We start from the raw sequence: 10,517 nt of genomic DNA on the forward strand, positions 1-10,517 counted from the left end.
ACGAATCGTAAAATTAGATTTTTTGGAGAAAAGTATCTGTGAAATGAAATTGTCATTGACTGCCAGTTGTCCCTGTATCCAGTTGCATAAATTGAGGCAATTGTGAAAATTGTCGCCATGCAGTTCTTGATGCAGTGATAAATGAGAGGCATGCCATTTGTAAGCACGCAGTATGCATGGAATATTTCTTTATGAAATTCTTTAACCTCGTGCAGTTTGCCGAGAACTAGTGTGAAGACTTGCAGCAACCGCAACTAAAACATACACTGTGTTATGTTTAACATTTCCCATTTCAGTAAAGAGGTGGACAATATTGCGCAACGTCGTTGCAGACGGAACTTTTCTGTAGCGGAACAAGTAGCATACCTTCGACGAGCTTCGTCAACATTTCTATGAGCCTCGAAGTACGAGGCAATTGTATCGACCCTCTCTGCAATCGTTAACATCCTGGAACAACTGCGACGAGATGTGTACAGTACGAACCATGGTTTGTCACCGCATTTCCATCTTTACCGTTTAAAGCGTAATCTATCATGGATGGAAGAAATGTTTCACACAAAAGTTACATATTTTTTCACGGAGAAGTCAGATCTGCAATAAAAAATAGGGGTTCCTCTTTAAGATTTCAAACTCACCCCCTCCCGACCCCGCGAGTGGCGCATGGGAGTCGAGGGTTTTGTTAACAGCTGTTCCTCTTCGAGGCGAACAAAGTTTATTGCCACTTTTTTTTTTTAATCCGATGTGTGTTTCACCAATTATTCCGACAAACAGTTTTCAATGCCTCCCCCTGTATTTTGAGATTTCCCGTCCATGTCTTCTGTAATTCCGATCCATTTTTTTAAAGATTTGTGATAATAGATCGCTAGGCTGATTATTGTGTGCAAACATCCACTGGATCAGTGAACATCCTTCATACTACGAACAAACAGCGAAGGGTAAACAGAGCTCACACTACGATTCTGCCGAACTGAAGGGAGTCGGGCCGGACAAATGTCACACTGTACTACAAGAAATGTCACGCTGTAGTGGATACTTTCGAGCTGGATAGAGCGAAGCCGAGACTGGGGCCCGCACACTGCCCGCATACCCTTCAGGCGTGTACTTTTGTAGTTCATGGCCAGCCCTGGGTTAGACCTTCAGGACTGGTGTTGATCTGAGGCACCCCGTAAGTAAGCCTACAACGGAACAATGATAATGTGCGTGTCTGTAGTGTGTTATCGAGAGATGACTTGCTTATTTAGTAATTTCTTGTCAAAGAGTGACTGGAACAATAAATTCATGATTAAATTGTGTTACAGATAAAACAGATCTTTCATATACAATCTGAGCTTCTGTTTAACTTGTCATAAATTCTTATTTCTTTCTTCATTTGGGTCATCTATGAACCATGCACCAATTTCAATGCTTCCTTCTTTGTTGTTCTTTCTTTTTCCTTCCAGTATTCTTTCATCTTTTCACTATATATCCTTTTTCTCTCCTCGGACCATTTTGACCCCGTCTTCTTCTCCCTCTTGCCTTGGAATCCTTCCATTTTTTAGCACTTTCCTGTTGAAACGTCCTCATTCTGTTGCATATTTTTCACTTTTGTTGTTCCTTTCCAAATCTTTCCCAACTTCTGGTATCCATGCTATTGTAGACTTCTTGTCTCAAAGATATCAAAAAATCTGCTTGGTTAACCTGTTGCTGTTCATTCTGTATAAGTGTCCAAAGAAAAATCAGTCACCTCTTTCGTAGTGTTTCATTTATGTTTTCTATGTTGCGATAAACTTCTTCATTATCAAAATATCCACGGGTATGCTGCCGGTCTATAGTGTCCAACGGGCACAATATTTCGGCGATCATACATGTCGCCATCATCAGGTGAACTGACGGACTGAGCTCCTGTGAACGTCCCGGCACGGAGATCCGTACGCTATGGCTGCTCAGAGGGAACTGGGTTCGGTCGCGGCGGCGGCCGATTTAAATACCCTCCGCCCGCGGCGCGCTCCCTCCGCCGTCCGCGCCCCGCGCCACGGTCGCGCGGTGGAACAGATTGCGACGGCGTCTGAGATGACGTCGGTGTGATGGCTCTGTTCGCCGTGATCGTCACAACTATACGTTTGCTCGATTTACTCTTGATTAACCCGATCGCTGGTTCGCAAGCCTTGCTAAGATTATAGCCACAGTCACGGTTTATGAGGTCGTCATTGGTGCGAATTTCGATGGCCTCTCTAACAACGCTGTCCCAGTATCTCGACGTCAGTACCAGAATCCTCGTGCGGTCATACTCCATGGCGTGATTTTCTGACAAACAATGTTCAGCGACCGCCGACTTGCTCGGATACATCAGTCGAGTGTGCCTCTGGTGTTCACGGCATCGATCCTCGACGGTACGCATCGTCTGACCAATATACGACTTGCCACATTGACACGGAATCTGGTACACGCCGGCCTTCCTCAAACCGAGGTCTGCAGCAGCTAAGAGAATCAAGAAACGAGCCAGCCTCGCATTGGTACGTGAGTGAGTACAATTCACCCGCCGGAGCCTTGAGTTTATCTCACAAGAATTACTCAAACTACATTTGCAACTGGCTAGTAAGTTCACTTCTTGTTCCTGGGATTGGATTGATGGTGTCACCTGGGTGTCAGCTGATTCCGCCCATAAGAAGGCTACGGGACGTCAAACAGATAAGTTCTCACGTCTCCTTGAGAAACCATCTCTGCAGGTTCCGTGCAAAACTGTCATCAATTTGAGTGGCATGGTGTTGAGTGATGATGCGGTCTCGGTTTTGCCGAAAGGTCTCAACTTCGCTCCCACCCCCAAGTTCACTCCGGTCGCAGAAATTGTTAGTGCTGTTGAACAGGTTGCACCTCGACTTCCGCCAGAATCAGCCGAGGAAATACATCGGGAAACTTGTCGTGCGTTGACGAAATCCAAGCCGATGGAGTCAAATATCAGCAGTAAAGAGAGGGCGGCCATTCGTGATCTGAGGGAGCGCTCTGAAATTGTTGTCTTACCGGCTGACAAAGGCAATGCTACAGTTGTTGTCTCCCATAAGGACTACACTGATAAGATGCAGAGCCTGCTAAATGACGATTCCTACCGGAAGATCAGCGTTGACCCTACAAAGAAGGTGGAGAACAAGACGAGGGCGCTTCTCAAGGACGCAGATTTACCGGAGGGTGACGCTAAGAAATTGTTACCCCAAGGTCCGGTACCGCCTAGACTATATGGACTACCGAAGGTTCACAAAGAGGGGGTACCATTACGCCCCATTGTCAGCAACATCAGGGCACCTACATATACTCATGGAAATTGAAATAAGAACACCGTGAATTCATTGTCCCAGGAAGGGGAAACTTTATTGACACATTCCTGGGGTCAGATACATCACATGATCACACTGACAGAACCACAGGCACATAGACACAGGCAACAGAGCATGCACAATGTCGGCACTAGTACAGTGTATATCCACCTTTCGCAGCAATGCAGGCTGCTATTCTCCCATGGAGACGATCGTAGAGATGCTGGATGTAGTCCTGTGGAACGGCTTGCCATGCCATTTCCACCTGGCGCCTCAGTTGGACCAGCGTTCGTGCTGGACGTGCAGACCGCGTGAGACGACGCTTCATCCAGTCCCAAACATGCTCAGTGGGGGACAGATCCGGAGATCTTGCTGGCCAGGGTAGTTGCCTTACACCTTCTAGAGCACGTTGGATGGCACGGGATACATGCGGACGTGCATTGTCCTGTTGGAACAACAAGTTCCCTTGCCGGTCTAGGAATGGTAGAACGATGGGTTCGATGACGGTTTGGATGTACCGTGCACTATTCAGTGTCCCCTCGACGATCACCAGTGGTGTACGGCCAGTGTAGGAGTTCGCTCCCCACACCATGATGCCGGGTGTTGGCCCTGTGTGCCTCGGTTGTATGCAGTCCTGATTGTGGCGCTCACCTGCACGGCGCCAAACACGCATACGACCATCATTGGCACCAAGGCAGAAGCGACTCTCATCGCTGAAGACGACACGTCTCCATTCGTCCCTCCATTCACGCCTGTCGCGACACCACTGGAGGCGGGCTGCACGATGTTGGGGCGTGAGCGGAAGACGGCCTAACGGTGTGCGGGACCGTAGCCCAGCTTCATGGAGACGGTTGCGAATGGTCCTCGCCGATACCCCAGGAGCAACAGTGTCCCTAATTTGCTGGGAAGTGGCGGTGCGGTCCCCTACGGCACTGTGTAGGATCCTACGGTCTTGGCGTGCATCCGTGCGTCGCTGCGGTCCGGTCCCAGGTCGACGGGCACGTGCACCTTCCGCCGACCACTGGCGACAACATCGATGTACTGTGGAGACCTCACGCCCCACGTGTTGAGCAATTCGGCGGTACGTCCACCCGGCCTCCCGCATGCCCACTATACGCCCTCGCTCAAAGTCCGTCAGCTGCACATACGGTTCACGTCCACGCTGTCGCGGCATGCTACCAGTGTTAAAGACTGCGATGGAGCTCCGTATGCCACGGTAAACTGGCTGACACTGACGGCGGCGGTGCACAAATGCTGCGCAGCTAGCGCCATTAGACGGCCAACACCGCGGTTCCTGGTGTGTCCGCTGTGCCGTGCGTGTGATCATTGCTTGTACAGCCCTCTCGCAGTGTCCGGAGCAAGTATGGTGGGTCTGACACACCGGTGTCAATGTGTTCTTTTTTCCATTTCCAGGAGTGTATTTGTTGGCCAAATACCTGACGGGAATATTAAGTCCTTATGTGGGTAAATGCCCTCATCACATCCGTAATTCCGTGGATTTTGTTAAACGCCTTGATAGCTTCAGGTTGGATGAGTCAGATATCATGGTGAGTTTTGACGTCGTTTCCTTGTTTACGAGGGTACCCCTGCGAGAGTCACTAGAATTGATTAGTCAGAAGTTTGACGAGAAGACCACTGAACTTTTTAGGCATGTCTTGACTTCCACGTATTTTCTTTTTAATGGAGAATACTACGAACAAACGGAGGGAGTCGCCATGGGTAGCCCACTCTCACCGGTGGTAGCGAATTTGTACATGGAGAACTTCGAGGAGGAAGCCCTGTCGTCATCCGTACGGAAACCTACTTGCTTTTTCCGTTACGTGGACGACACGTTCGTCATCTGGCCTCATAGTATGGATAAACTCCTTCACTTCCTTCCAAATCTAAACTCCATACACCCCAACATCAAATTCACTATGGAGACTGAAACGGAGGGTAAATTACCTTTCCTTGACGTCTTGGTCAAGAGAAGGGCTGACGGCACCCTAGGTCATGGGGTGTATCGGAAGACTACGCACACTGAGCTGTATTTGCACGCAGACAGCTGCCACCACCCTTCACAGAGGAATGGGGTACTTAAAACTCTAGTACATAGGGCGCGCACTATCTCTGACGCAGAGAGTGTACCCCAGGAATTGGAACATGTGAGAACTGTATTTCGAAAAAATGGGTACTCTGAGTGGCAGATTCAACGTGCTCTCCGCCCAACCACTGCAGCACAACCTGTTGACATGGATGAAGTCACGAGGGAGGAGGTAGGCACTGTATTTATTCCATACACAGGCGCACTCTCGGGGAAAATCTCCCGCATTCTGAAGAAACACCGGGTCGGAACTGTGTTTTGTCCTCCAAATAAAACTCGTGCACTGGTGGGGAGCGCCAAAGATGACCTTGGTTTGAGGAAGGCCGGTGTGTACCAGATTCCGTGTCAATGTGGCAATCGTATATTGGTATGACGATGCGTACCGTCGAGGATCGATGCCGTGAACACCAGAGGCACACTCGACTGATGAATCCGAGCAAGTCGGCGGTCGCTGAACATTGTTTGTCGGAAAATCACGCTATGGAGTATGACCGCACGAGGATTCTGGTATGACGTCGAGATACTGGGACAGCGTTGTTAGAGAGGCCATCGAAATTCGCACCAATGACGACCTCATAAACCGTGACTGTGGCTATAATCTTAGCAAGGCTTGGGAACCAGCGATCGGGTTAATCAAGAGTAAATCGAGCAAACGTATAGTTGTGACGACCATGGCGGACAGAGCCATCACACCGACGTCATCTCAGACGCCGTCGCAATCTGTTCCACCGCGCGACCGTGGCGCGGGGCGCGGACGGCGGAGGGAGCGCGCCGCGGGCGAAGTGTATTTAAATCGGCCACCTCCCGACCGAACCCAGTTCCCTCTGAGCAGCCATAGCGTACGGATCTCCGTGCCGGCACATTCACAGGAGCTCAGTCCGTCAGTTCACCTGATGATGGCGACATGTATGATCGCCGAAATATTGTGCCCGTTGGACACTATAGACCGGCAGCATACCCGTGGATATTTTGATTATCAAATACGCCCGGAGAAACTCAAGAATCACAACTTCTTCATTGCTTCTTAATTTCCACACCTCTGTATCTTTTGGTGTTCCAAGTATTTTTCGAATGATTTTTCTTTCTAGGACTTCCAGCTTGTGTAATCTGTAGTTCAGTACTAAACATTCACTCTCATAAAGACATTCTGGTTTTACTACAGTGTTGTAGAGCTGTATCTTCAAATTTTTAGACAGACACCTTTTGTTGTAGAAATTCCTTGTTATTCAATAAGCTCTCTCCCTTTTATGTACTTTTTCTTCTATAGTGAATTTTTCTAAGCCATTTTCTAGGATAATTTCTCCCAAATATTTAAATTTATTTACCCTCTTTGTCCGTCCAATATCTGCTGCTAGGGATTCCAGAGCATTTTTTATATATCTCATAAATTTTGTTTTTCTACAGATATTCTTAAACCTGCATTGTTGGCTATTTCTTCTAAGAAATTGATTTGTATTCCAGCATTTGTTAGGTTTTCAGAAAGAATGGCAAAATTATCCTCAAATGCTAAACAGTGAATTTCAATACCTTTGTTTTTAGTTCCCAGTCTGATTGGTGATAGCTTCTCTTCTTTTAGTTTTTGTTTCCATTCTCTTACTATTTTCTCTAGTATGCAGTTAAAGAGGAGTGGAGACAGGGCATCACCTTGCCTTACTCCTGTTTTTTATGTTGAATGCCTTCGATGTTTCACCCTGAATCTTCACTTTTGATTTGGTGTCTGTGGGTGTTTCACAAATAAGGTTTGCTAATTTAGATTTGATGCCAATCTCTGATCACTTTATCTAGTGTTTCCCTATCAACTGAGTCAAATGCCTTTTTAAAATCTATAAATGTTACAACTATATCTTTGGAGTTTGTAAGTCTGTGATGAATTATGGACTTAAGGTTGAAAATCTGTTCTGAGCAAGATCTGTCCTTTCTAAATCCACTCTGATGCTCTCCCAATTGGCTATCAAGTGTTTAGTAGTATTGTTGAAAATATTTTATAACCCACTGGCAACAAAAATATACCCTTTGTAGTTATTTACATTTTGCTCATCACCTTTCTTGTGCAGTGGATGGATGAGAGCCACTTTCGAGTCTTCTGGTATCTTTTCAGTTTCCTACATTTCTTCAACCATGAGCTGAAAGTTAGTTACAATTTTTGGTTGAGACCATTTAATAAGTTCAGCTGTAGTTGAGTCTTCTCCACTGGCTTTGTTGTTTTTCTTTCAAGGTACTTATTGCTTTTTTAATTTCTTCAGCCATAGGTGGTGGATCTGCTTCTGTATTTTCATAAAGATCTGGGAATTCTAACTGACAGATTGGTTCTTCACAGTTCAATAATTTTTCAGAGTACTTTCCTAGTATTTCACAATTCTGGCTGTTGCTTAGACCTACTTTAACATTTTCATCTGTGAAGCAAATACTTGGAGCTCGGTAGCCCTTTAGGTGACTTTTAAACATCTGATAGAAATTCTGGGAGGTTTTTTTTTTTTTTTTTTTTTTTTTTTTTTTTTTTTTTTTTTTTTTTTTTTTTACGAAGTTCATCTGTATGTCAAGAAGTTGTGACTTCTGAAAAGATCTTTTAGCACTCTTTATTATTGTTGCTGTTTCTTTCCTTTGCATTCTAAATGCATCAAAGTGTCCAGGCTTCCCAGAAGATTACCATTTCTTCCACTGCTTTGTTCTTTCCGTAACTGCTTCTTCGCAAATTTCATGCCACCAGATTTTCTTCTTCATTTTTGTTGTTCCAAATACATTTTTCGCTGCCCTGTTGATTTCTTTCGATATTTCTTTCCATTTCCCCGATTTGGTTCCTTTAATTTCTTTCTGAAATTTTTTTGTTACGTCTTTGGTGATGTTGATCCTGTCTGTACTATATTTAATTAATATTTGTGGGCTCTTTTGGTTTTTGTTGTTGAGAGGTTTCAGTTTAATCTTAGTCAGGTAATGATGAGAATCAAATTCCCTGTTTCTTGCTACTTTTACATTCATGATTTCTTTAAAATTGCATTTAGAAATAGCCACATGATCTAACTGGAACTCCCCTAGCATTGGATTCCGAGAGGTCCATGTTTTTGCCTTTCTTGGTAATTTTTTGAAGAAGGTTGACATTACCTTCAACTGAAATATTCTACAAAGACTGATTAGCCTTGTGCCATTGTTGTTTGTTCTTCTATGAGCTGGATAATATCCTAGTATTTTTCGAAACGATTTTTCCCTCCCTATTTGTGCATTAAAATTCCCCGTTAGTATAACAACATTTGATTTAGGAATTTCTGATCTTTCTTCTTCTAGAACTTCCCAGAACGTTTCTACTTTACTTGGATTTTTCTTATTATTATCATTGATTGGAGCGTGATAATTAACAAAGGTATACAGGTAATTTTTGCATTTAACTGCGAGAAGAGATAGTCTTTTTGAACTGGATTTGAATTCTGTAATGTTATTTACTAAATTTTTATGAACATAGAAAGCGGAACCAATTATTGGCATGCCTTTCATGGTTTTTATTGCTCGTTTACCATTAAAAATTCAATGGTTTTTTGTTTCTGTAACATTTTCATCCAAAAATCGTGTTTCTTGAACTGCTAAAATTTGTATTTCATGCTTATCTAAGAGAATTTCAAGTTCTTTCTGTTGACCAATTTTTAGTAATGTGTTTACGTGCAAAGTGTCTGCAAAGAATTTCCTTTTGAACTTGAGTTTGAAAGGATACCAAGGATGCTCCGACTCATCCTTAATGCAGATGTGGGGACTCCCCAGAACCCTTGGTCCTCATGCATTGCATAAAGCAATGGTGGATTCCTCTTTCGAGGTACCACCTGGGGTAGTGCTTACTTCTAGCGGACTTTCCATTCTGCAATTGAATTTGTACATTGTACATGGTAGGAAATAAATTCCAAGGTAATATCGGATTGTTAGTCCGAAAGGATTATTTTTCATGGTTTTCTCCATTACGTTCTTCCGCTCTCTCTGCCGTTGGGAGTTAGAATTCCTCTTCCGCCTTTGAGACCGTTAACCGGGCTTCACCTGTAGCCCTAGGCAGGGGCCCTCACAGGGTGCTACCATCCTGAGCCAGATAGACCCAGGTTTTTTTTAAGAGGTGTTACTCCTCCCCTTCCTCTTTCCTTGTCGCTTGCGAGATGAGGCCCCGGGCTTGGGACCGCCAGTGGCATAAATTATTATTATGAAAATATAACATCATGTGTAAGGAAGAAGGAAGCCATTAGGCGTGATAGAGGGCAGCTTTTCCTCTTGTTGCCATGTGGAGGACGCCTTTTCTACAAGGGAAAGGGCGAAGAAGGAAGACCAGCAGATAGTGTTGAGATATAGATTACTGGTGGCCTGGCCCCGTTTCGTTTTGAGGAATACCTTTTACGTGGAAAAAGGAGTTTACCGAAGACAGAATGAACAGCAGGGAGTGGCCAATTAGCAATCAGTGTTAGTGAGACGTCGTGTTCTGGTGTATTCTGCAAGACATCAATATTTTGTGCTAATATAGACGCATATCATTCGAAGACAACGTTTATTCATGCTTCTGCATTAAGAAGTCGTATTTCGTAATCATTAGCCGTGGGTGCAACATTTACAAATCGAAATTATAGTCTTGCACCGTTTCTGCAATTCTATTTCAAGCAGGCTTAATAAAGGCCGCCATTACGACGCCATTACTGTAACATCTTAACCAGAGACGTGAAGAATTTTCAGCCTGCACCGTAGCCTCAAGTGCACTGCTCAGAACAATGTAAGCTACAACCCGTTTATTTGTTGTGTTAGAAAGAGGAGAACCAGACTTGATTCAGCACTTAATGTGAACAAGTGTATTCTTGGTCAATATAGAGAAATTAATTTCTAAGGCCTGAGAAAGTTTAATTTCAAGCATCCATTTCAATTTCACAATATTGTTGTCAGTTCATTGAGACACAGTATCATCTTAGATTGGTTCATTGGTATAGTTATTAAGTAAAATTTGTTTGCTTAAAATCATTTTCTTGAAGTTTCCAGAGTATAATAACTTCGTAAAAATCAAAAATATTAACTTTAAATGCTTTTTGAGAAGAGTTAAAGTAACCAAAGGACATCGATAACTATCTTGTCAGTTTCACTCTGGCTCTCAAAGGTAAGTTCTAAAGATAATAGAACTCAAGTTAAATTACTCTTTG

Source organism: Schistocerca piceifrons, chromosome 6, assembly GCF_021461385.2.
Source record: "Schistocerca piceifrons isolate TAMUIC-IGC-003096 chromosome 6, iqSchPice1.1, whole genome shotgun sequence".
In the NCBI taxonomy this organism is placed as follows: domain Eukaryota; kingdom Metazoa; phylum Arthropoda; class Insecta; order Orthoptera; family Acrididae; genus Schistocerca; species Schistocerca piceifrons.